The sequence below is a fragment of the Gekko japonicus genome, unplaced genomic scaffold (genome assembly GCF_001447785.1).
Source record: "Gekko japonicus isolate JY-2015 unplaced genomic scaffold, Gekko_japonicus_V1.1 scaffold945, whole genome shotgun sequence".
Lineage (NCBI taxonomy): Eukaryota > Metazoa > Chordata > Lepidosauria > Squamata > Gekkonidae > Gekko > Gekko japonicus.
In genome coordinates, this window is record NW_015165265.1 from 539,120 (window position 1) to 565,752 (window position 26,633).

The following is a 26,633-nucleotide window of genomic DNA, read 5'->3' on the forward strand; positions in this document are numbered from 1 at the left end:
CTGTTCATAGCCCTGAGCCACATCCCTTCCCCTTCACATGTGGCATTTCCAGCATGGCCCCTGTCTAGTTTTAGATAAGGCAGAGAAACAAGAGCCCCTGAGTTCCAGGTGCCACTCAGACTTGGTCCTCCCCACCACTTGGTGATGCCTTTCTACTGGCATGGGTCCCCGTTGGTCTTACTGCTGCCGTCTTGTTGAGACCATCTACCCAAGGCCACCGTTTCCATAGCCAAAGGGGAAGAGTTCCGCCTCACGGGATGTTCGATTTAACCTTAATCTGGATGCAAACTCAAATTCAGATCAAATGAGTTTGCTAAAGAGGAACGAAGCAGGCTCACTCAACGGTGAATTCTCCTTCGACGCGGCCACTTTTTAATACATTTTGCACTCTTAAATCTGCAGTTATGCATTTCATAAGAAATTGCGGAAGAGATGAAACAGACGCCGGGCCGGCTAATCGCGGAGAATGCTGCTGGCTGTTCAGAGTGCGTTCATCGAGGGGGAAAAAAACATCCAGAGCAAAAAAATTATGCAGAATTCTAAACGGCAGCATGCAGGTGAGGTGGAGGGCTGCCTTGATTCTGTACGTGACTTAGAGAAAGGAATTAATAACATACAGCAAGGGTCTCCAACGTGGTGCCCATGGGCACCACACAAGGGCACCCCTTTGCACCTTTCCTGGAGCTGGCCAAGTGCTTCTACCAAGTGGGTGGGTCCAGATAGGGCTCCTGCCCAGCGGGGTTTCTGATTGGCCACTGGAGATCTGATTGGCTGTGCAGACTTAGATAACATGGTTTCAGCAGCAGCTACCAGCATAGCGTCAGTTTACTCTCCCACTCACTCATCTTTCCTAGTGCATTTGCTTAGAATACCCATCTTCTCCCCTGTACCAGGGCTTCCTCTGTAGGTACTTGCATCTGTGGCTTCACTTCCTATGGCAGCCATCTTGTCTCAGAATGTTAAGGGTGGCCACAGGCTCAAAGAATATTGGGGGGGGCTGTTATACAGAACTGTTGGCAGCACCCTTCCCCCAGCTATAGAATCATATCTTGAGGAGACAGCCCACTCCTCTTGGCTTTGCTTTCTCTGCAGCAAATGATCCCACTTCCTGCACAGGGAATCGGAGCCCTACTTCTCTCATCATCCTTCTGGAACAAAATTAATTGCCGTTGATGTAGACCACCAGTCAGTAAGAAGCCAAAACTAAACATGGAACCAGAGTTTTGGAAGGCAAAATAAGAACCTGAGAATCACCTTACAGGACCAGGACAAAGGGGAAGGGGCTGTGGCCCAGTGGCAGGCCACCTACTTTGCACCGGTGTGGCACAGTGGTTAGCCGGTGTGGCACAGCAGCTAGAGTGTCAGACTAGGACCCGAGACTCCTGGGTTCAAATACTCCCTTTCCCTTAAAAGTTCATCTGGTGACCTTTGGTCCATCATAGAGTCACAAAGTTGGAAGGGGCCGTATAGGCCATCTAGTCCAACCCCCCTGGCTCAATGCAGGATCCACCTAGAGCATCCCTGACAAGTGTTTGTCCAGCCGCTGCTTCAAGACTGCCAGGGAGGGGGAGCTCACCATCTCCCTGGGCAGCTGATTCCACTGTTGCACAACTCTGACTGTAAAAAGTTCTCCCTAAGATCCAGCTGTTACCAGCCCTTAATTTAAACCCATTATTGCAAGTCCTCTCCTCTGCTGCCATCTCTCAGCCTAACCCACCTCACAGGAGTGTTGTTGGAAGGATAAGGTGTTAGAGGAGAGAATGATACGATAAGCCATGTTGGGTCCCCATTAGGGAGAAAAGAGGCGTATAAATTAAAAAAATTAGGGAGAGGCCTTGGCCGCTGGTCTGATCCAGCAAAGCTCTTCACATGCATAAAGTGGTCCTTGGTAAATGGGTTTTGGATGTTGGTGCTATTATTGCATTTATCCTTCCAATCTTCCATTGTGGATCTCCAAATAGTAGGTGCAGGGTTTATTTATTTATATTTGGATTTATATCCCGCCCTACCCCGAAGGCTCAGGGCGGCTAACAAGGGCACTATGTGCCAAGGTTATAACAATAAAATACATAATATAAAACAATAAATTACAATAAAATACAGTAACAGATTTACAATTCAAATTTAGCCAAGATGGGTAGATCTTAACCTCCATGGTAACTTCCTGAGATCTTGTCATCCGATCCCTGTTTGTAAAAGGTCTCCTGTCGAGGCAGTGACCAGACCCAAACCAACTTAGCTTCAGCAAAGTGGTTGCATCATATGATGGTAGCGGGTCTATATCATTTGGGGCAACAAAATACCGTGAACCTGACCTGCAGCCAAGATCCTTCTGAAAGGGGAGAGGCTAAGAAGTGACCCCGGGACCTTCTGCCTGGATGGTTCTTCACACTGCTTGGTGGTGGTGGTGGAAAGTGCCACCAAGTCGTAGCTGACTTATGGAGTGGCCCCCATAGGGTATTCAAGGCAAGAGATGTCCAGAGGCGGATCGCCATTCCCTGCCTTTGCTTCATGACCCTGGACCCTGCTTAGGCTCCTGAGATCTGGCAAGATCAGGCTAGCCTGGGCCATCCAAGTCGGGCTGCTGTATCAGGTACCCTCCAATGATACCCCTGAGCAACCACATACTAAGAATCCAGCCATACTTCAGGCAAGAAGGGATTCAGACTGGCGAGCAATTAGGTTACATACAGAAGCGCCGTCAAGCCGCAACCAACTTATGGTGACCTCAGCAAGGAGTTTTCAAGGCAAGGGAGAAGCAGAGGTGGTTTGCCACGGCCTTCCTTTGCAGAGCTTTCCTTGGTGGTCTCCCATCCAGGTACCGACCCTGCTTAGGTTCCGATAGCCAACATGATCGGGCTTGACCTTGCCGCCTTCCCTCCCAGCAACCAGGTGAGGGGAGGCATATTTTTTGCCTTCTTCTGCAGCCTGGTATGAGGAGTGATTACTCAATGTACTCCTCTCTCTGGGGCACCTTCTCTCCTTCTGGCACATTGTATGTAACCAAAGTCATTTCAGATGCTGATGTTCCTATCTTTGGATGGAAGAGGAGGAGGAGGAGGAGGAAAAGGGGAAGGGGCACAAGGAGGATCATCTAAGTTCATAAAATGACAAAATCTCATTTCAAGCTCATTTTGATGTCCTTTGAAGTCTGATCTTCAGACCGCTTGCTTTTAATCTTTTAATCTTTGCTCCTGTGTACACCATAAATAAGGAGCTGCGGTGGCTCAAGTGGTTAAGACGCTGAACTGCAAGCCGTGGAAGGTCGGTAGTTCAGCAGTTCGAGACCCGAGTTGCCGCATGACGGAGTGAGCTCCCGACTCTAGTTCCAGCTCCTGCCAACCTAGCAGTTCGAAAGCAAGAAATTGCAAGTAGATAAAGAGGTACCACTTCGGTGGGAAGGTCACAGCGTTCCATGCACCTTGGTGTTTAGTCATGCTGGCCACATGACCACGGAAATGTCTTCGGACAGCGCTGGCTCTTCGGCTTTGAAACGGAGATGAGCACCGCAACCCTAGAGTCGGACTCGACTGGATTTTGAGCAAGGGAACCTTTACCTTTTACTTTACACCATAAATAAAAATATTTTTTGATCATATATATCTTTAAATTAGCTTGACCCTTTGAACAGGGCTGGTGTATTTTAGGGTTAAGTTTGCTTTCCCTCTTTTTTTGTCCTCACTCACCAAAACATCTATTTTCTCCCAGGGAACTGATCTGTGTAGTCTGGAGTGGATTTGTAATTCTAGGAGATCCTCAGGCCCCACCTGGAGGCTGGCATCCCTGTTTTGACCCCACAACACCCCTGAGAGGTAGGTCAAGCAGTAACATTTGCCAAGGTCAGACTCTCAGCTTGTTTCGGTATTCCCTGCATCCTGGAGCACATCCAGTTCTTCTCATGCTTTTTCCTTTCTTTTGGTTAATTCACAAGGGCTGATTCTGCATCGGCTTTTCCCTCCATTGTTTTACGAAACCCACTTTGAAACAGAAATTCCCCTCTGCATTGCATGCTGCTTTCACTTCCTTTGATCACCGGATTTTATGGTAGCCTCCACACTCCCATGCGGTTTCACTACCTTTGATCACCGGGTTTTATGGTAGCCTCCACACTCCCATGCGTTTTTTCACTACCTTTGATCATCGGGTTTTCTGCGTAGATTTATGGTTGTTTTATGGCCATTGGGGGGGGGTGACTTTGCAGTCAGTATGGCATTGCCCCAAGGTATTTGAATGTGGCTTTGAGCTGCACTTTTTCCTCCCAGTTGAGAAAATGTGGAGCGAATGCTAGATGCAGAATTGCCCGAAGTCTTTTTTTCTGCACACCCAAGGAGTCCCCCAAGTGTGTAGGAGACCCTTGCCTTGCCTGTCGTCGGCCTGATTTTGTGGCAATTGCCACCCATATAGGGGGCGGCCACTTTACCAGCAGTTGTAACAGAAAAGGATACACAAGACACTCCGAGAATTAGCCAGATTCGAAAGTACAAGTCAGAAAAATATTAGCAAAATTATATCACCCACATATACAATAGTGGTTGCGAACACAAGAAACCTTCTCTGATAAAATGGGAGAAAGACGTGCAATTAAAAACTAGAGGAAAACAGGAAAGTTCTTCTTTATAAAAGTTTGTAGTTTGTTTAAACCCGAGGGAGAAGTGCCATTTCAATAGTGGCACTTTATACAATGGAAGATTAATAGAATCTGGAAGTTTGAGAATGGAGGGGGTTTTTGGTACTTGGATGCTTTTAAGGAGGTTGCTCTCGCATATGGTGAGAAAGTAAAAGGGCTCAGAAAAACTGGAAGATGGCAATCAAAGTCATTGAAGAAATGGGAGATGTGTACTGGATACCAGGAAATAGAAGCTGAACTAAATGGCTGTTAAAAGTTAGGGTTGATGGAACTGCAAGCACTTCCTGCAAACATCTGCAGCAGTGTCCAGAAGTGCACATATTCCCTTTTGCCTATGTTTCACACATCCCATCAGACATAATTTACTAATTTGTAGACCACCGTATGTATCAGAAAATCCCTGCAGGATCAAACCAGTGGTCCATCTTGTCCAGCATCCTATCTAATGAGCATTGGCCCATTGAGTATGAACCCATTTGGGTCAAAGGGAACCTGACCCAGGCTAATCTGGGGATAAGCAATAGAATAAGAAGAGAGTGGATTTATACCCCCGCCCTTCACTACCTGAAGGAGTCTCAGAGCGGCTTAAAAAACTTCCCCTCCCCACAACAGACACCCTGTGAGGTAGGTGGGGCTGAGAGAGCTCTTTTGAGGACTGCTCTTGAGAGAACAACTCTGGGAGAACTTGTGCCTGACCCAAGGTCACACCAGCAGCTGCATGTGGAGGAGTGGGGAATCAAACCCAGTTCTCCCAGATTAGACTCTGTGCTCCTAACCATTGTTCCCTCTAAGCTGAGTTAGTGTGAGCTAGCTCACAGTTTTTTCGCCTCTGGCTCACACATTTTTGTCTTAGCTCAGGAAGGATGGCTCCAGAGCAAACTAATTCATGCAGTCACAAATTTGTTAGTCTTTAAGGTGTGACTGGAGTCTTGCTCTTTTCTACTGCTACAGACAGACTAACACAGCTACCCGGCTGGATCTATCTCCATGGGGGTAAGCAGACAGTACTTCCCAAAGGCCCTGTCCTGGATATCCCAGGCTAGCCTGATCTCCTTGGATCTCAAAAGCTAAGCGCTGGTTACTACCTGGATGGACGACCACCAAGGCAGTTCAGGGTTGCTATGAAAAGGCAGGCCATGGCCAACCACCTCTGAACATCTCTTGCCTTGAAGACCCTGCGGGGTTCCCGTAAGTTGGCTCTTTTTTTTTAAGCCCTCAGAGGGGATTTTTTATTTTTTTATAATACTACATAAACTACCAAAAAAAAAAAAAGGGATGGGGGGACTACACTTAGGGAGGAAGAAAAGATAACCCACACTAAGCTAAAAACCCAAGGTTAGGAGACCATTCCCTGTTAAAATGCTGTTGGTAAAAAAAGGCTGTTAATAAACAATATACTTTGTGAGGCAGGGAGGAAGCAACTTACCCTCCCTCTTCTCCTGCCTCCTCCCGGCTGAATGAGGGCCGGAAGCGGGGCGGCCGGAAGCAGGGGGCGGGGCTTTGTCATGTGCCCCGCCCCCCGTACCTCACCCGGGGGAACTGTGATCCCCCGCGATCCCCCCCGAAATGACCTCTGGTAACACATTTTTAATGAATAGTACTGAACCAACACCCTGACGACCCTGGCTAGTACTTGGATGGGAGACGAGGAGGAGGAGGAGGAGGAGGAGATTGGATTTATACCCCGCGTACAATCTCCTTTCCCTTTCCCTCCCCACAACAGACACACTGTGAGCAATGCTCCCTCTAAGCTGTGCAGTCTTGTGTGCAAAAAATCTCCTTTGTGAGCTACTGGCATTAAAGTTGTGAGTGAGCAATTTGGATACTGCATAAATTAGTTTGCTCTGGAGCCATCCTTCCTGAGCTAAGACAAAAATGTGTGAGCCAGAGGCTAAAAAACTGTGTGCTAGGCTCACACTAACTCACCTTAGAGGGAACACTGCCTGTGAGGTAGGTCTGGCTGAGAGAGCTCTTTCGAGAACTGCTCCTGAGAGAACTTGTGACTGACCCAAGGTCACACCAGCAGCTGCATGTGGAGGAGTGGAGAATCAAACCTGGTTCTCCCAGATTAGAGTCTACGCTCCTAACCACTACACCACACTGGCTTTCAATCCAGGGTTGCTACACAGAGGCAGGCAGTGGCAAACCCCCTCTGATTGTCTCTTGCCTTGAAAACCCTACGGGGGTCACCATAAATCGGCTGTGACTCAGCAGCACTTTCCATCACTATGGTGCAGCAACAGATTGTTAAGTAAGCCATTGCAGTAGGTTGGCCCTCTCTCCCCGCAGAACTGGCACTCCTTATCTTACTGAAAGCCTTACTCAAAAATAAAATGGCAGAAGTCTGCTGCAGTCCAATTAGCGAGTATAGGAAGCAGCCCAGTTCAGCTCAGTTGCATTGATTTAGCCACGGGCCATAACCTCATACAACACAACACACCTTCTGGCTATACAATCAGGCAACCCTTTCTTTGAAGGCAAAAGTGCTTGCTCTTTACAGCACAGTTAATAACAAAGCAGTCGACAACTGCATCACAACATTTTGGCTGATGTCAAACCTAATGAACCATGCATCAATGTTAGTACTGGCATTTTTTCCCCTAGAATATGTATTTGAAAGTTAGTATATAAACCACTGTTTGTAGTTCTTCAGTGTACCTGGAAAACAGCTGACCCTTGCAGAAGAGAAGAAGAGATTGGATTTATACCCCACCCTTCACTACCTGAAGGAGTCTCAGAGCGGCTTACAATCTCTCTCCCTTCCCCTCCCCACAACAGACACCCTGTGAGGTAGGTGGGGCTGAAAGAGCTCCTTCAAGGACTGCTGGTGAAAGAACAGCTCTGAAAGAACTTGTGACTGACCTAAGGTCACACCAGCAGCTGCATGTGGAGGCGTGGGGAATCAAACCCGGTTCTCCCAGATTAGAGTCCACGCTCCTAACCACTACACCAAGCTTGCACTCTGTGACACTTGCAAAACTAAGCCATGCTAGGTTTTTTTAGAATGTGCTATCAGCCAGCACAGTTCATAATTCAAAAAAGAAAATGGAACACACACATGAAGCTGCCTTGGTCCATCGTCAGTCTTGTCTACTCAGACTAGCAGCAGCTCTCTGGGGTTTCAGGCAGAGAGGTCTTTCACCTCACCTACAGCCTGGTCCTTTTAACTGGAGATGCCGGGGATTGAACCTGGGACCTTCTGCATATCAAGCAGATGCTCTACCACTGAGCCACAGCCCCTTCCCAACACAGCCCCACACAATTATAAGAAGATGCAGTTACTGAAACTGACAGTCTAAACCTTTACTGTACAAAATAGGCGGATTCGAAAGATCAGGCGTAAGATGCATTAGAGCAGAATACAGAAAGAAAACAGAAATAAGCTTGGAATTAATCGGTTGTGATGGAACCTTGGCAACCGGTATGAAACAGCATCCATCTGTGTTTTATTCTGGGCGTTTGCATTATTTGATTGAAGAAAGACTGTCTACTGATGTTCGTGCGGGCGGAGGTTTTAAGAGGGTTCCAGGAGTGAGGCTTGATTAGAAGGCAGCAAGCCAAGAGGACAGGCTCCTGGTAACTAATCATGGTTAGTGGAGAGCAAACTAATCCTTCTAAATCTCTGTGTTGGGAATGATAGAACGCCCCACACAAACCAGACACGGAAAAGGGTTTGAATTACTAATGCCAAGAACTCATGCAGAGACACAGCAGTGAACCTCCACCGTGGGCGAACTACTTTGGGCTCCCAGGAGCCTCTAATGTGGGGGTCTCCGACATGGTGCCCGTGGGCACTGTGGTGTCCACGGACACCTTTTCTGGTAGCTGCTGAGTGTTTTCAAGAAGTGGGTGGGGCCAGGTAGGGTTTTTGCCCAGCAAGGCCTTTCATTGACTACTGCAGATTCGATTGGCTGTGCAGATTCCTTAAAACGTTGCTTTGGCAGCAGCCGCCGCCACAGAACAAGGATCTGCACAGTGTTACTGAAGTTAAGCAGTGGCAATCAACCTTGTGGCTGGCTCCGCCTCCTGCGGCAGCCATTCTGTTGCTGTGCTGGAATTCCAAATGTGCCCACAGGCTCAAAAAGGCTGGAGGACTCCCGATTGGGTTGCCAGGAGCAATCATCGTGCCAGTGGGGGGGGGGGTTGGGGGCGGTCCTGGAGTGGGCGTGATGTCCCCGGCGTGATGATGTCATGCAAAAGTGGCATCATCGCATTGGCGATGACGGTCTGCCTCTGTGGCAATCTCTATGGTTAAAATTGTGCTCAAGCCATAGGTAAAGGTAAAGGTTCCCTTGCTTGAAAGTCAGTCAAATCTGACTCTAGGGTTGCGGTGCTCATCTCCGTTTCAAAGCCGAAAAGCCAGAGCTGTCTGAAGACGTTTCCGTGGTCATGTGGCCGGCATGACTAAACCCCAAGGCGCACGGAACGCTGTTACCTTCCCACCGAAAAACTCAAGCCATAGAGGTTTGCCCAAAAAGCAGAGCGTCACTGCACAACATTGCTGTTCAGGGGTGGGGCTATCTGCCCGTAGTGGGCAGAAGCCCCCAAAATTGGGAAATCTCCTGCCTGGATCGGGGATCTGGGAACCTTGTCTAATGTATTTCTGAACATTCTCTCTACTTCTGATGCCGGGCTAGTGGCCTATATGTAAAGGTTGCTGGAGATGGAAGGAGTTCTGCCCCGCATTGAATACCAAGTCAAACCCAGGCATGGAAGCATTTCCAGCACAAGCACAGCACTTGCTTATTTCCCTCCAGCAGTTTTCCCAAACTGCTGAAAATACATGGAAATGGCACACCAAACGTCGGCTATTCCTTTCCTATGCCCTTGTGGAACTCGCCACCACAGGATGTTGCTATGCCCATGGGCCTAGTTGGCTTTAAAGGGGCTCATGCTGGATAGGTTCATTGCTGGCTATCAGCTGCAATGAATAAATGGAACCTCTGAATAGATCTCCGGCGCAGCCTCATTTGGAGTACTATGTACAGTTCTGGCTGTCATCTCTCAAAAACAATATTGTTGAGCTGGCAACCGTGCACAAGGGAGCAACCAAGATGATTAAGGAGTCGGAGAGCCTTTCCAAGGAGGAAAGGCCGAGAGCCAGTGTATGGTTGCCAGTCTCCAGGTGGGGCCTGGAGATCTCCCGCTATTGCAGTTGACCTCCAGACAACAGAGATCAGTCCCCCTGGAGAAAATGGCTGCTTTGGAGGTGGGACTCTATGGCACTGAGGTCCCTCTCTTCCCCAAACCCCACCCTCCCCATGGTCCACCCCCAAATCTCCAGGTATTTCCTAACCCAGAGCTGGCAACATTAAGCCAGTGTGGTGTAGCGTTCTAATGTCCTGGCCCCACTGGTGGACCTCCTGATGGCACTGGTATTTCTGGCCACTGTGTGACACAGAGTGTTGGACTGGATGGGCCTTTGGCCTGATCCAACATTGGCGGCTCTTATGTTCTTATGTTAAGAAGGGCGGACCCTAATCTGGAGAACTGGGTTTGATTCCCTACTCCGCCACATGAAGCCTGCTAGGTGACCTTGGGCCAGTCACAGTTCTCAGGGAGAACTGGGAGGGGAAGGGAACGTGGTTGTAAGCCTCTTGGAGACTCCTTACAGTGGAGAAAAGTGAGATATGAAAACCTATTCTTCTTCTTCTAGAGAGTCGGGAACTTTTCAGTTTGAAAAAGGAGACAAGGGGAGACACGGCATAGGTTTACAAAATTATGCAAGGGGCGGTGAAAATGGATGGAAAAAACTTCTTCTCCCAAAAAATTGAAACAGGGCACATCCTATGAAGCTGATAGGCAATAGATTCAGGACGGACAAAAGGAACTACATTTTTACTCAACAAGGGATTCAACGGCGGGATTCCAGAGCTGGCGGATGTAGTGATGGCCACAACCAGAGGTGGCTTAAACAAGAGATTGGACAGATTCATGGAGAAGAAGTCCAACAATGGCTACTGGTCATAATGAGTAAAGGGAACTTCCATCTACAGAAGCAACAAATATCTGAAACCCAGTCCTAGGAGGCAGCATCAAGGGAAAGTCTTGGCCTCTATGCCCTATTTGTTGACCCTCTAGGGAAACTGTGAAACAAAATGATGGAATAAATGGGCCATTGGTTTGATCCACCATGCACAGCCCATGAGAAGCCTCATAGTCAAAGGGGAATGGTCTGGTGTAGTCTCCCAGAATGCTCTCGCACTCCCCTTGCCTGCTCAATCCACTCTGTGAGTGTGTGTGTGTGTATTAAATGCCATCAAGTCATTTTTGATATAAAGCAACCCTATGGATTAATGACCTCTAAAACATCCTGTTGTTAATAGCTTTGCTCAGGTCTTGCAAATTGTTGGCCCTTGTGGCTTCCTCAACTGAGTCCATCCATCTCACGTCGGGTCTTCCTCTTTTCTGCTGCCCTCCACTTTTCCTAGCATGATTGTCTTTTCCAATGAGTCTCGTCTTCTCATAACATGACCAAAGTATGATAGGCTCAGTTTAGTCATTTTCTAGGGAGAGTTTAGATTTGATCTGATCTAGAACCTATTTGCTTGTCTTTCTGGCAGTCCACTGTATCCGTAGAACTCTCCTCCACCAAGCAGGTAATTAATTTTGTAGGTACTGCCATTTAGCATGATATTACCATCTTCTCAGTATGCCGGAGGCCTCGAAACCTGTGAGAAGGGGTCTATCAATGCCCAATCTCTCTGCACATGCCCCCAGGTGGATTTGGGAAATCCATTCCAGATGATGCAATCCAGTCCAGGATTTCGATGGCGCAGCCGAGATTCATTCCACTCTAAGCCAAAAACTTCTCAATGCATTCAGATACTTTGCAGAGAATTCTTTTGGAAAGTCTCCTTATTCTGCACCCTGTAATCTAAAATTAAAGCCATCTGAGGGGGGGAGGAATAATCAATAAAGGCAGAATTGCCTGAAGTGCGCTAACTGTTGCATTAATGCAGTTTATCGACATCCGCATTAACTCATCTGAATTCAAATTCATTCAAAATCAGGAGCCATTCCAGCTCCATTTGAATGTGAAGGTGCCCAAAGGAAGCACATTTGAATCTGAATGCTGGCCTCAGTGAGCCAGGATCCAAATCTGAATCGCAGATTTCTCTCCAGCTCTGCCAACAATCCGCTATGCGGCAGCAGACGTGATCCGCAACACCCAGGTGCTCGGCAGCAAGGGAGCATTTGGTTGAAGCTTTGCGCTGATCAAAGAAAACCCCAGACAGGTCAGGGACAAGTCCAGTGGCTTGACTAAATACCGTCTGCCCATCTTAGGGTTGCCAGCTCCAGGATCGGAAACAGCTGGGGATTTAGGGGTGGAGCCTGAGGAGGGCGGGGTTTGGAAAGAAGAAGAGAAGAGATTGGATTTACACCCTGCCCTTCACTACCTGAAGGAGTCTCAGAGCAGCTTACAATCTCCTTTCCCCTCCCCTCCGTACAACAGACGCCCTGTGAGGTGGGTGGGGCTGAGAGAGCTCTGACAGAAACTGCTCTTTTTCAAGGACAGCTTTGACAGAACTATGGCTTGCCCAAGGTCATCCAGCAGCTGCAAGTGGAGGAGTGGGGAATCAAACCCGGTTCACCCAGATTAGAGTCTGCGCTCCTAGCCACTGCACCAAACGGGCTTTTGGAAGGGAAGGGAAGGGAAGCTGAGTTAGTGTGAGCTAGCTCACAGTTTTTTAGCCTCCGGCTCACACATTTTTGTCTTAGCTCAGGAAGGATGGCTCCAGAGCCAACTAATTTATGTAGTGGCCAAATCACTTGCTGACAACATTAATGCCAGTAGCTCACAAAGTAGAATTTTTGCTCACAAGACTGCACAGCTTCGAGGAAACATTGGTGGGGTATAATGCCATAGAACCCACCTTCCAAAAGCTGTCATCTTCTCCAGGTGAACCAGTCTGTTTACTGCAGATCTGTAAGAATACCAGGAGATCTCCAGCTACCCCCTGGAGGTTGGCAACCCTGCCCTGTCCCAAAGTCCTGGGGTAGCAAACAAGGTATTCAAATATTCTTACAAGAAACAGGCAAAGCCTCAGTAATGCACAACAGTGGCCCCGGTCACACGGGCCAGATAACACGGGGGTGAGGCGTGGCTGTTTGCCACGGAGCAAAGTAAAGCGCGGCAGCGCGATCACACATCCCGTGGAGTTCCCATGGTACGCCATTAGGTGCCGATCACATGGCTATCCTGAAGTGTGACAAAGAAGCGGTGTGGCATGATCACACCGGCAATCGCTAGGCGCCGCTTCCGTGGCAAATGGGAATTTTTTCTCACCGATGTTTGCGCGTGCGCATGATCGAGCAAGCGCATCCTGTGGAGACTTCAAAAAAAACCCAAACATCCGGTTTGCGACGGGACATGGACGGGCGGCGGATGCCACGGGATTCGAGTGGAGACGCGATCAGATGCCCACCCTTGCCCTGCGTTTTCCAGAAACTAGTACATTGTATGCGGTAGTTTTTTACTCCGCATCTTCGGCGGGAAGCCACGGGTTAGCCACGAGTGAACTACGCTTCCCAGATGTTGCGGTGTGATCGCGCACTGTCATCTGTGTGAACGGGACCAGTGTCCGTCTACCAGGTTGTGGAATGGATCCTACCCCTGTCCCACCACTCTGCTGGCCAAAGCTCATTTATGTATTTATTTAAATATTTATACACTGCATTTCCTTTTGGCTCAAGATTGAAGGCTTTCCTCCAGTCTAAGGAGACTTCTGTTCTGACCCGGATAGCCCAGGCTAGCCTGATCCCGTCAGATCTCGGAAGCTAAGCAGGGCTAGAGATGAAGATAGAGGAAAAAGATAGAAGATACTTAAATGAAAGTGAAATATCAAAAGTAGAAGAGAGAGATTGGATTTATACCCAACCCTTCACTACCCGAAGGAGTCTCAGAGTAGCTTACATTCTCCTTTCCCTTCCCCTCCCCACAACAGACACCCTCTGAGGTAGGTGGGGCTGAGAGAGCCCTTTAAAGGACAGCTCTTGAGAGAACAGCTCTGAGAGAACTTGTAATTGACCCAAGGTCACACCAGCAGCTGCATGTGGAGGAGTGGGGAATCAAGCCCGGTTCTCCCAGATTACAGTCCGCGCTCCTATCTACTACACCAAACTGGCTCTCAATATAAGTAAGTTCTATATAAATTAATGATTTGATTGATAATGTTATGATTTCAGTGATTGTAGTTTATGATCTATGTATGATCTGTATGATTGTGTTTATGTTCTATGTGTGATTTAGATTATTGCACTTCATGTTTCATGTTTGTGTGTTCATAAACTGAAATTAAAAAATGGAGACTGTGCAAGAGTTGGAACTATCCTCCCTCAAGGTATCCTAAGCCAAGTTTCTAGCTGAGTTACCCTTCAGGTGCACCACGATTGACTGCAGGTCAATTCTACTGTGTAATCCTCCAAAGGGACTGAATAATCCAGTCACACTTGATTCAGAGGAGTGGCACCCACCAATGGAAGCTGATTGCTCTGGCTTCATCTTTTTGACATGCATCATGCAGAGATACATTGGGCAACCTCCTCTATTCATGGGTACTCTAGGTTCAAAGGTATCTTCAGGGTTTTTTAGGTGTTTGTTTTTCCTGGGGAACAGTAAAGGACCCCAGTATACAGCTGGGGAAGGACTGACATATCTCAAATAAAGGAGATCTTACGCATTTCAAAATGATTGAAGATATTGTGAGGCTTGCAAATAATGCATTCATAATGCAATTTCCCTTCCACTTATAACATCTCCCTCCACCTGCGATCACAAAGAGTAGCGCATCAAGCGGGAAGAATTAAAGAACTCCCTCTGGTTCTACAGCCAGGTCTCTCTTTCCTTTGCTGAAATCACACTCCCCTCTGTATCCCAGCACAGCTTAGAAAGTAAGGACATTCTTCACTGGCAGAGACAGTACTGAAGCACTGCAGCGAATTCACCATTCAAAATCTACTTTGGAATTCTTAACAGGCCATTCCGAAGTGGCTCAGACCTATTTTCTCTCCTCCCCCTTCAGATTCCAGATATTCACTTAGGGCTACATTTGATCTCAGAAACGGTCTCGGGCCTCCGAGATATCCATCTCCCAGAACCCAACGAGAAAATGTCATGCTTTCATTTCTACGGTTACAGTCGCAAGTGTCTTTACTTGAGATTCCGTTCCACTAAAATCAACAGAACTCACGTCTGAGCAAAGCTCTTTGGGGATGGATTTGTGGATCCCAGGGCAGAAGGACAGGGGAAAGGGGAAATGAGTATATTTTACCAGGACCTGGGAATTTAGGTTGCCAGTTCCAGGTCAGAAAACACCGGGAGATTTTGGGGGTGGAGACTGAGGAGGACTGGGTTTGGGGAAGGGGAAGACATCAGCAAGGTAAAATGCCATAGAGTCCAGCCTCCAGAGCTGCCATTTTCTCCAGGTGAGCTGATCTCTGTCACTAGGACATCAGTTGTAATCCCAGGAGATCTCCAGCCACCACCTGGATGTTGGCAACCGCCTTGGAATACAGTGGGCCTACTCTAAACTGCAAGTTTACTAGAATATGGCCTATTCAGGGATTTTTTGTAGAAAAAGCTCAGCAGGAAACACCATAGCAGGCGTGTGGGCTTACAACAGATCATTAGCATATTACGCTACACCCCCATGTTACCAGAAGTGTGCTCATCCAGCCACATTCACCTTTTGCTTCTTATTCTGTTTACCTTGTTTGTTGTCAAAACCCAGGGCTTTTTTTGTAGCAGGAACTCCTTTGCATGTTAGGCCACACATCCCTTATGTAGCCAATCCTAATGAGTTTCTGCTGTTGGGTGTGGCCTGTTATGTTAATGAGTTCCTGCTGGCCGTGGCCAACTCAAGAGCCAGCCGGAACTCCGTTCCTGTGCGTTCCTGCCCAAAAATAGCCCTGGTTATGTCACTGCGGAAACAAAGAACACTTTTTTCTGCCATGGTTCATGAGGTCATGTATAAGAGGCGATCATGTTCCTAAAGTGGGACATATTTCGAATTCGTACTGGGTCCAGAGAAATCAGATGTGGGCCCGAGGGAAGTAAGTTATGCAGTTATTCCACCACCACCCCTTCCAAAGCAGTTTTCCCACTACTTGTTAAATGGGAATTAGACACTGATTGCTACAAGCACGTTTTGCAAAACTTCTTTGAGACTCCAGTAATTGAATTGATGGTGTTTTCTCAGGAAAAACAGCATTTTATTCACTTACTGCAAGATTTGTTTCCTATGCCCAGATTCCTCTGCATTCCATCATTCTAAACACAACCCCATGTGCTACTCATATATTTGGAAGTGCCCTTGATGTGCGGTGCAGACAGTCTGCTTTAGTGGTTAGTGTCAGACTAGGATCTGCGAGACCCAAGGTTGTCAACCTCCAAGTGGGGCCTGGAGATCTCCCAGAATTACAACTGATCCCCAGACAGGGTTGCCCAATTACAACTGATCCCCAGACAGGGTTGCCAGGTCCCCTGGTAGGGCAGGGGATCCCCCGGATTCAGGGACTCCTCTCCACCCTTCAATTACCCCTGCAGTGAAGAAAGAAGCTGGAAATAAACCCGACATGCCTACGTCACCCTGAAATGATGTAGGCACACTGGTGACGTGGGGGTGGTGACAGTCTAGTTTTTGTGCAAGACTCTATGGTTAGAAGCTAATTCTACCATAGAGGTTTTGCCCACAAACCAGAACATCACCCCCAATTGGCTTCAGTCTTAGATCCCTTCCAATCCGGTTTCCGCCCGGGTCACGGGACCGAGACGGCCTTGGTCGCCCTGACTGACGATCTCCGGAGACACCTGGATCGAGGCGGTGTGGCGGCACTGGTGTTGTTGAACTTGTTGGCAGCATTCGACACTGTCGACCACCAGTTGCTGATCCATCGCCTCGCTGACGTGGGGATTCAGGGGCTTGCCCTTCAATGGTTTGCCTCTTTCCTGCAAGGGGACCAGTGCTCCCGTAGGTATCCCCTTGAGTGTGGGGTACCACAGGGAGCAGTGCTGTCCCCGATGCTATTTAACATCTATATGCGCCCCCTTGCCCGGATTATCCGGAGTTATGGGCTGGGGTGTCATCAGTACGCTGATGACACCCAGCTCTATCTGATGTTGGGCAGCCGGTCGGACTCGGGTCCCGATGACTTGCACCGGGCACTTGAAGCTGTGGCTGGTTGGCTCCAGCTGAGCCGATTGAAACTAAACCCGGCGAAGTCGGAGGTCCTGGGCCTGAGTCGGGCCGGGACAGGATTGGGGCTCCCTCTCCCGACCTTCGATGGGGTACCACTGGTGCCAGCGTCTGGGGTTCGGAGTTTGGGAGTGCACCTGGACTCCGCCTTAACAATGGAGGCCCAGGTGGCAGCCACTGTCAAGTCAGCCTTTTTCCAACTGCAGCGGGCTCGGCAGTTGGCCCCCTACCTGGACCGAGATGACCTGGCCACAGTGATCCATGCGACAGTCACCTCGAGATTAGACCACTGCAACGCTCTCTACATGGGGCTGCCTTTGTCGCAGATCCGGAGGCTGCAACTGGTGCAGAATGCTGCGGCCAGGCTGTTAATGGGTCTCTCTAGAAGGGACCATATTCAGCCTGTGCTGAAAGCACTGCACTGGTTGCCAATAGCGTACCGGATTCGCTTCAAAGTGCTGGTTCTTACCTATAAAGCCCTATATGGTCTGGGTCCAACCTACCTGAGGGACCGCCTTTCCCCGTATGTTCTCCCAAGAGCACTACGGTCCGGGGCCCAAAATTTGTTAACTATTCCGGGCCCCAGGGATGTAAAATTGGCCGCCACAAGGGCCAGGGCCTTTTTGGTGGCGGCCCCTACCTGGTGGAATGAGCTCCCGGGAGAGATCCGGGCTCTGCGGGATCTGATGCAGTTCTGCAGGGCCTGCAAGACGGAGCTCTTCCACCAGGCTTTCGAGTAGGGACCCCCCCCATTATGTTGCCATCTGGGGGGGGGCTGGAAGAGGCCCTGAGAATAGCCCCTGAGAAGGATCATCTGAACATCTGAACAGTGACGCTATAGACTGCCTGCCTAGAACTGTTTTTGGAATTGTCCCGTCATCGTGGGTTTTTAGAGTTCTATCACTGAGCACTTTATGTGATTTAGGACTGGGTTCTTTTTAAATTGTATAGTATGTTTTTTAAACTATAGATATATTGTTGTTTTATTGTAGCAAGTTTATCTTGCCTTGTAAGCCACCCTGAGCCCTACGGGGGAGGGCGGGGGATAAATTTGATTAAATAAATAAATAAATAAATAAATAAATAAATACATCACTTCCGGGTGATGAAGGCACATTGCGTTTATTTTCAGCTTCTTCCCTCACTGCTCCCAGAGCCTCCCGGTAAGTCTCCCGCCGGCTGGTCCAACAAACTTGGCCACCCTGTCTCCAGGCTACGGAGATCAGTCCCCCTGGAGAAAATGGCTGCTTTTAACGGTGGTCTCTATAGTGTTGTACCCAACTGAGGTCCCTCCCCTCCCCAAACCCCACCCTCCCCAGACTCCCCTCCTTGCAAATCACCAGGAAGTTCCCAACCCAGAGTTAGCGAGACCCCAAGTTCAAATCCCCACTTTGTCGTGGAAGCATGTCGGGGGACCTTGGACCAGTCACATCCCCTCAGCTTAGCCTATCTCACAGGGTTGTTGTGAGGATAAAATGGCTGAGAAACTGATGTGCTTTGGGGGCACTAGAAGTCCCCATTGGGAGAAGACTGGGTATAAAAGACGAATAAAAGAAGAAATATAAAATAAAAATGAATTTAAAAATGACCATTTGGACATGCTCATCAGGCATTTGCAAGTATTTGTTGAGGCATTCACTAAATTTATATATACTTAAGGGAGAGCCAATTTGGTGTAGTGGTTAGGAATGCAGACTCTAATCTGGAAGAACCAGGTTTGATTCCCCACTCCTCCACATGCAGCTTCTGGTGTGACCTTGGGCCAGTCACAAGTTCTTTCAGACCTGTTCTCTCAAGGGCTATTCTCAAAAGAGTTCTCTCAGCCCCACCTACCTCACAGGGTGTCTGTTGTGGGGAGGGGAAGGGAGAGGAGATTGTAAATTGCTCTGAGACTCCTTCAGGTAGTGAAGGGTGGGGCATAAATCCAACCTCCTCCTTCTCCTCCTCCTTCACTATCCCCTCTCCAATAGAGACTGGAGCCTCTCCTTCCTGTCAATGACTCTTCCCAGTCTTCCTCAGCATCACTTCCTGCTGAGGTTCATGGGAATTATCTTTTTTTTCACAGCCTCCCAAATTGAATCAGTGGTCCCAGAGAACACTGCCAGCGATCCAGGAAAAGCTCTGGATGTAGGGCTGCCAAGTGGGGGCAGGTGGCGGGTAAACCCCCGCTTTGGAGGCACGATTTCCGCCGCCGCGAAATCGGGCCCCGGGGGGAACTCCACCCCCCGAAGTGCAGCGTGGCTGCGTCACCAGAGGTGACGCAACCACGTCAATCATGTTGGGGGCGTGGCCCCGATCGTCGGAGGGAAAACCACGCCTTCAACGTGATTGACGTCGCGCGTCACTTCCGGTGACGTCACGCACATCAAAGAACGGCTCCACCGCCAGTAAGAAAATTTGACTTTGCAACCTATCTGGATGCTACGACGTGCCAGCTGCCTCTCTGAAGTCAACAGCCTACCAACAGCCATCTATACTCAAAATGCGGCTCATTTAAAAAGAGCAGAAATAACGAGTAGCCTGAAATAGTGCTTAGAAAAGTGAAAGGCAGCAGGAAAAGAGCAAGAGCCAACAGGAGATGGACGTCAAGGAAGCCACGAAGGCCTTAAAATTGCAGGGCTGTTAATGACAGGATGCTCTGGGAGGTCATTAATTCATAGGGTCACCATCCATCGGAAGGAACTTGATGGCACATACCACACACGGTGTGAAACGTATTCTTGGGAAAATATGCTTTGGCAGAGATCAAATCAGCAGAGCGATGAGTCCATGTGTATGAGTCAGAGTCCATGTGTATGCTTGAAAAAGAAAATGTTTCTACTAGAGCTAACTTGGGAAACAGTACACGGGATGCCAAACAACACACACTAGATCCTGCTGCTAGAAGATTACTAGGAGAAGAATGGCATCTCTTCTTCACCAAGAACAAAGGGAGGAAAAACCCCCAATATGCTAAATAGCCAATACATTGATTTCCAGTCACAAAGCTAAAGTTCAGGTCATTTAACTAGGACCTCCTACAAGATTCTGGGGCTTTTCTCACTTAAGAACAGATTGGATACAATAAACACATGTGACTTCCTGTTGACCAAACAAACAAAGTTAACTCTAGAATTACTGAAGTGTTTTAACTTTTTAAACCCAACACAATGTGAAAGGTCACTTGACTCCAAAAAATAATAGGCAATGAGAGCAGGATACGTATGTGAACATTTTATTTTTTGAGAGCCGCAGTGTCATTCATTCGAGCGTTTTTAAAGGGAGAAGGAAAGATACCACCAGTGTTCCCTCTGAGTGAGTGTGAGCTAGCTCACAATTTTTTAGCCACCAGCTCACACATTTTTCTCTTAGCTCAGGAAGGATGGATCCAGAGCAAACTAATTTATGCAGTAGCCAAATCACTCGCTCACAACTTTAATACCAGTAGCTCACAACGTAGAATTTTTGCTCACAAGACTCCACAGCTTAGAGGGAGCATTCGATATCACTCCTCCATAAGCGGTTTACTTGTTTTATTCTATTTGACTGACAGCCCTATCAAAACAGCATGCTCATTAATCAACTGGCTTTTAATCAGCTAAGTGATTGATTCAGCTCACATTTACATATTGCCTGTGCTTCATACAGATGTCTTCTGGGCAACAAGGACTGGACTGCAAGGTGAGTTTTAGTTTAGCCAGCGAGTACTGACCAGTGTTCCCTCTAAGCTGAGTGAGTGTGAGCTAGCACACAGTTTTTTATCCTCCAGCTCACACATTTTTGTCTTAGCTCAGGAAGAATGGATCCAGAGCAAACTCATTTATGCAGCAGCCAAATCGCTCGCTCACAACTTTAATGCCAGTAGCTCACGTAGGATTTTTGCTCACAAGGCTCCACGGCTTAGAGAGAGCATTGGTACTGACTCTGATTAGCCCTGATCTGGATAGCCCAGGCTAGCTTGATATCGTCACATCTCAGAAGCTAAGCAGGGTTGGCCCTGGTATGTATTTGGATGGGAGACCTCCAGGGGTCAGTTTGTAGAAAAAGAGGTACAGGAGCTCATTAGCATAACTCATTTGCATATGCCACACCCCCTGACATCACCGGAAGTGTGTCAGAAGGCAACACCCACCGCTCAGGCTCCACTGAACTGTTTTGGATTGCTAGCTATTGGGAGGGGGGACGTGCAGATCTGTCCTCGCAGAGGAGAGGGAGCTTGTACCTGAACAAAATTTGGTCTCAAAGGTGCCATTGGACTGTTTTAGACCGGGGGGCTGGGGGGGGGGCTCTGCAGCTTACCTGGCTGCTTCTTGCTCTGACTGAGGGCTGCTTGGAGCAGGGGGTGGGGCTTGTTGCATGTGCCCACCCCCTGGGTTCTTTACTGCCGGAGTTCCGCTCCTGCAGGAAATGACCCCTGGAGACCTCTAAGGAAGACCAGGATTGTGACACAGAGGCAGGCAATGGCAAACCACCTCTGAATGTCTCTTGCCTAGAAAATCCCATTAAGGGGCACCATAAACCAGCTGAGACTTGACGGGGAGAAAACAACAACAACTCTGATTGGCTCTGTTAAGACGTTGCCCAGTTCCATGGGTTATTTTAACTCTGGTTAGTTTGTGAAACCAAGACTGAGTTTGTAGATGATTATCTGAATCCTGGTTGAATATCAGTGCCAGGAGTCAACATCAGAGGAGGGACTCCGCCTCTGTGCCTTGTTGTTGGCCGTCCAGAGGAACTGGTTGGCCACTGTGTGAGACAGGATGCTGGACTAGATGGACTATTGGGCTGATCCAGCAGGGCTCTACTGATGTTCTTATGAAGGCCTAGGCCTCTATGCCCTGTGCTTGGCCCTCCAGAGGAACTGGTTGGCCACTGTGTGAGACAGGATGCTGGACTAGATGGACTATTGGGCTGATCCAGCAGGGCTCTTCCTATGTTCTTACGAAGGCCTCAGCCTCTGTACCCTGTTTTTGGCCGTCCAGAGGAACTGGTTGGCTTCTATGTGAGACAGGATGCTGGACTAGATGGACTATTGGTCTGATCCAGCAGGGCTCTTCCTATGTTCTTACGAAGGCCTCGGCCTCTATGCCCTGTTGTTGGCCGTCCAGAGGAACTGGTTGGCTTCTGTGTGAGACAGGATCCTGGACCAGATGGACCACTGGTCTGATCCACCAGGGCTCTTATGTTCTTAATCACACTAACCACAGCCAGTTTAATTAACCCACAGTTCCACGCAATGTCTGAACTGAGCCACTTTTAGAAAGTGAAGCCACCTTATTTCTTCTTTCATTCCCTCTCACAGCAACACCAACAGAGCCAAAAAACATAATAATAATTTCAGGAATTAAGGGATGCTCTTCCACCGCAGCCTTCAGCACCTGCCCCCGCTAACCCAATCAACACCTGCTTTAGTTGATTAACCCAGCAATTAAAATTGATTCAGAACTGCAACCCTAGTAATTTTGCTCCGTGGATAATAGGCCACCGCAGAGCCTGCGCCACATTCTGCCCGTAAAAGAACATCCCAGAACAAAAATCCTCATGTGTCATCAAAGCAAAGGGATGTTACGTACATGTTTCTGCATTGCTGCTCAGCAACTGATGGGTGCCAGATGCCCATGTAAACTTTTTTCATCAAGCCACAGCCAACTTATGGCTACCAGCAGGTTTTTCAAGGCAAGCCAGGGCTATTTTTGGGCAGGAACGCACAGGAACGGAGTTCCGGTTGGCTCCCAAGTTGGCCACGCCCAGCAGGAACTCATTAACATTAGGCCACACCCAACAACAGAAACTCATTAGGATTGGCTACAATTAGGGTGTGTGGCCTAACATGCAAAGGAGTTCCTGTTCCAAAAAAAAAAAAAGCCCTGGGTTTTGACAACAAACAAGGTAAAGAGAATAAGAAGCAAAAGGTGGGTGTGGTTGGATGACCACACTTCTGGTAACATGGGGGTGTGGCCTAATATGTGAGTGAGCTGTGTGGTCAGCGGTGTGGCCTAATATGCTCAGGGGTCTTGTTGTAGAAAAAGAGCTGCCGGAGCTCATTAGCATAACTCATTAGCATAACTTATTTGCATATGCCACGCCCCCTGACATCACCGGAAGTGACAGAAGGCCACACCCCCTGACATCACCGGAAGTGTGTCAGAAGGCCCGGCTACTTACCCTCCTGCTTCATCCTCATTCCCAAACGGAATGAGGATCGAAGCAGAGGGCGGGGGAAAGAAGGGGGCGGAGCTTCACCACGTGAACGCCCCGACCCCTAGAGGTTCTCTTCCGGAGCTCCGTACCTGAGAGCTCCCCCCCGACTAGAGCCCTGAATATGCTAATGAGTTCCTCCTGTTGGGTATGGCCTATTATGCTAATGAGTTCCTGCTGGGCTTTTTCTACAAAAAACAGCCCTGCAAGAGTCTAATAGAGGTGGTTCGCCATTGCCTGCCTCTGCCTTATGACAACCCTGTAGGGTTTTCAAGGCAACAGACTAACGGAGGTGGTTTGCCATAGACTGCCTCTGTGTAGCAACCCTGTACTTGCTTGGTAGTCTCCCATCCAAGAACTAACCAGGCCCGACCCTGCTTAGCTTCCGAGATAGCCCTGGCCATCCATATCAGGGCACGTGTGAACATACCACGCTGAAAAGCATTTCAGGGAACAGGGAAGCTCTTTTACAATGGCCTGTTTTTCACAATGGAGCCGTGACTTCATACTTGGTGCAATCCATTTTGTTCCATGTTCATTTCCCTTAGACATTGATACTGATTCTCCCCCCCCCCCCAAATAAAAATGGGAACCCAAAGTAGCTTACTACATCATCAGGCAGGTTACCCTGAGAGAGGAGCCACATTCACAAGTTACAGTGCATGCACATACAATTCGGTGTCATGCACACATGATTGTTCTTTGTGCGCATGTTGAGTAATTCACGTGGGACAAAGAAGAAAAAAGGGGGGAAAACCTGAACCTAAACCTAGAATTCAGAACCTAAAAAGGTTAGTCAGGGATAGAAAAGGGCCAACTCTAAAAATCTAATTATAAAATATACAAAAATATATATGTGTGTTTATTCAACATAAATTAAAATAACAAACAAGGGCCCATTCATACCTCATATAAAACTATAAAAACATACAAGGACTTATAAGATAGACCTAATAAGATAGACCTAACGCTTTTAACCTAAGGAACATTTTATTTGAAACATTTGGCTGTACAACCTCAGAAGAATATTCAGTTGACCAGAGAGAAGTACCACTGGACATGTGATTTCACTGGAGGCTTCATTTGTATTTTTGTATTTCTTTTCCTTGCCCAGTGGTTAAACTTTGGAACAATTGATTTCTGGTCTTTACTCCATATTTTGTATATGTAGGATTGTATGTATTTTTGCACATCAGCCAATATGTTCTGTATGTATTAGACCTCTGAGGAAGGCCTGTAAAGGCCGAAACGCGTTAGGTCTATCTTATTAGGTCTATCTTATTAGCCCTTGTATGTTTTTATAGTTTTATATGAGGTATGAATGGGCCCTTGTTTGTTATTTTAATTTATGTTGAATAAACACACATATATATTTTTGTATATTTTATAATTAGATTTTTAGAGTTGGCCCTTTTCTATTCCTGACTAACCATTTTAGGTTCTGAATTCTAGAGTAATTCACGTGACCAGTAATGCAGGTACAGCTGTATGTGTGATACAAACCTTACATTTATCTAGGTAAAGGTAAAGGTAAAGGTTCCCTTGCTCGAAAGCCAGTCGAATCCGACTCTAGGGTTGCGGTGCTCATCTCCGTTTCAAAGCCAAAGAGCCAGCGCTGTCCGAAGACGTTTCCGTGGTCATGTGGCCGGCATGACTAAACACCAAGGCGTACGGAACGCTGTTACCTTCCCACCGAAGTGGTACCTATTTATCTACTTGCAATTTCTTGCTTTCAAACTGCTAGGATGGCAGGAGCTGGAACTAGAGATGGGAGCTCACTCCATCATGCGGCACCCGGGTCTTGAACTGCTGAACTACTGCCCTTCCACAGCCTGCAGTTCAGCGTCTTAACCACTTGAGCCACCGCAGCTCCTTTATCTAGGTACTGCTCCCCAATTTCATTCATAAACTGAACATTGTATTGGCTCTTTCTTACAGCTGCATGCATACACAGGAAGGATGTATAGTGGTCACTGTAACATTGACTTATTTAATTCATTTGTACCTTTCTCCCCAATGCGGACCCAAAGTGACTTAGATCCTCCTCCTCTCCTCCAGTTTATCTTCACAACAACCCTGTGAGGTAGGTTAGGCTGAGAGGGTGTGACTGGCCAGAGGTCACCCACCCAGTTCCCATGGTACAAGTAGGGTGTGAACAGAGCTAGTGTGTCTGGTCCAGGATCACTCAGCCAGCTTCCATGGCAGAGCGTGGATTCGAACCTGGGTCTCCCAGTGTTGGAGTGAGTGACTCAGCATGCCTGGACACTGGGAGGCGCTACATCACTCTAAGTGTGTATAGGTGTTATCTCCTTGAATGGGATGCCTCTCTTTGTCTTAACCTGGGAACTGCTCTCTGACCTCTCTTCACTAGCTTTGTCCGCTCACACAGCGCACATGGCCTTCCATGGAGATACATGTCTCTGCAGGCCTTTCCTGTAGATACAGCACCCTCATACTCCCACAGACATAATGCCGGACAAGCCAGCCATTTGTGATAGGGAAAGTACTGTTTAGATTGGGCTTGAGAGAGATCAAGATGGGCAGCCACAGGGCTATTTTTGGGCACGAACGCACAGGAACGGAGTTCCGGCTGGCTTCAGAGTTGGCCACGCCCACTACAGCCGAAACTTCTGCGTGCCTGGCTACAGAGGGAAGGCCTGGAGAGTGAAACACACACCCGGCGACTCCGAGACGGGCAGGCCTTCAAGGGGGGGGGGCTCCCCAAGGGAAGGCATGGGTGTGTGGCTTAATATGATAATGAGCTGTGTTGTCAGGGGTTTGGTCTAATATGCTAATGAGTTTCTGCTGGGCTTCTTCTACCAAAAAAGCCCTGGGCAGCCATCTTAGCCTGTCTGCAGCAGTCGGGAAGAGCCAGAGTCCAGGAGCCCCTTCAAGACTAACAAAATATGTGGCAGGGGAGGAGCTTTCAGTGACTCAGGAAAGCTAATCCCCTGACACAGATTTTGTTAGTCTTGAAGGGGCTACTGGACTTATGCTCTTCTTTTGACTGCAACCTGAATGTGAACTGGGTCTACTTCAATAAATGCAAGTTTACCTTTTCTGTGCAATATACTTCTTGGGAGACTGATTTCTTGCACTCAGTATCAATGTTCCCTCTAAGCTGTGGAGTCTTGTGAGCAAAAATTCTACTTTGTGAGCTACCGACATTCAAGTTCTGAGCCAGCGATTTGGCTGCTGCATAAATGAGTTTGCTCTGGAGCCCTCCTTCCTGAGCTAAGACAAAAATGTGTGAGCTGGAGTCTCAAAAACTGTGAGCTAGCTCACACTAACTCAGCTTAGAGGGAACACTGCTCAGTATCACACTTCTAGGACTGGGCAAAACTCTGCTATGGCCCCGGTCACATGGGCCAGATAACATGGGGGGGAGGTAGGGTTTTTTGCACCGCAGCAATTAGAGCCGCCATAACGCGATCCCATGCGTCGGCGGCATGCTATGGTTCCTTCCCTCCGTGCCTGCGCATCAACGAGGGGCCAGAGGGAAAAGCCGCAGCTGGCGCGATCACACTGAGGGACTCCGGAGGCAGCCCGTACCAAACCGCTTGTTAGTACCTCCAAGCAGGTAGTTTTTAATCCCGCATTTTCGGAGGTATGCCACGGGTTTGCCACGGGTG

General features: G+C 48.3%; 1 protein-coding gene and 1 non-coding gene across 2 annotated transcripts in view; both read right to left on the reverse strand.

Annotated features, from left to right (window-relative positions):
• The window catches only part of OLFM2 (olfactomedin 2), a 319,482-nt gene that overhangs the window by 271,048 nt on the left and 21,801 nt on the right, over window positions 1-26,633 (reverse strand). The window lies entirely within an intron of this gene.
• Window positions 7,796-7,867, reverse strand: TRNAI-GAU. Its single transcript has one exon. It is a non-coding gene; the product is annotated as a tRNA-Ile (tRNA).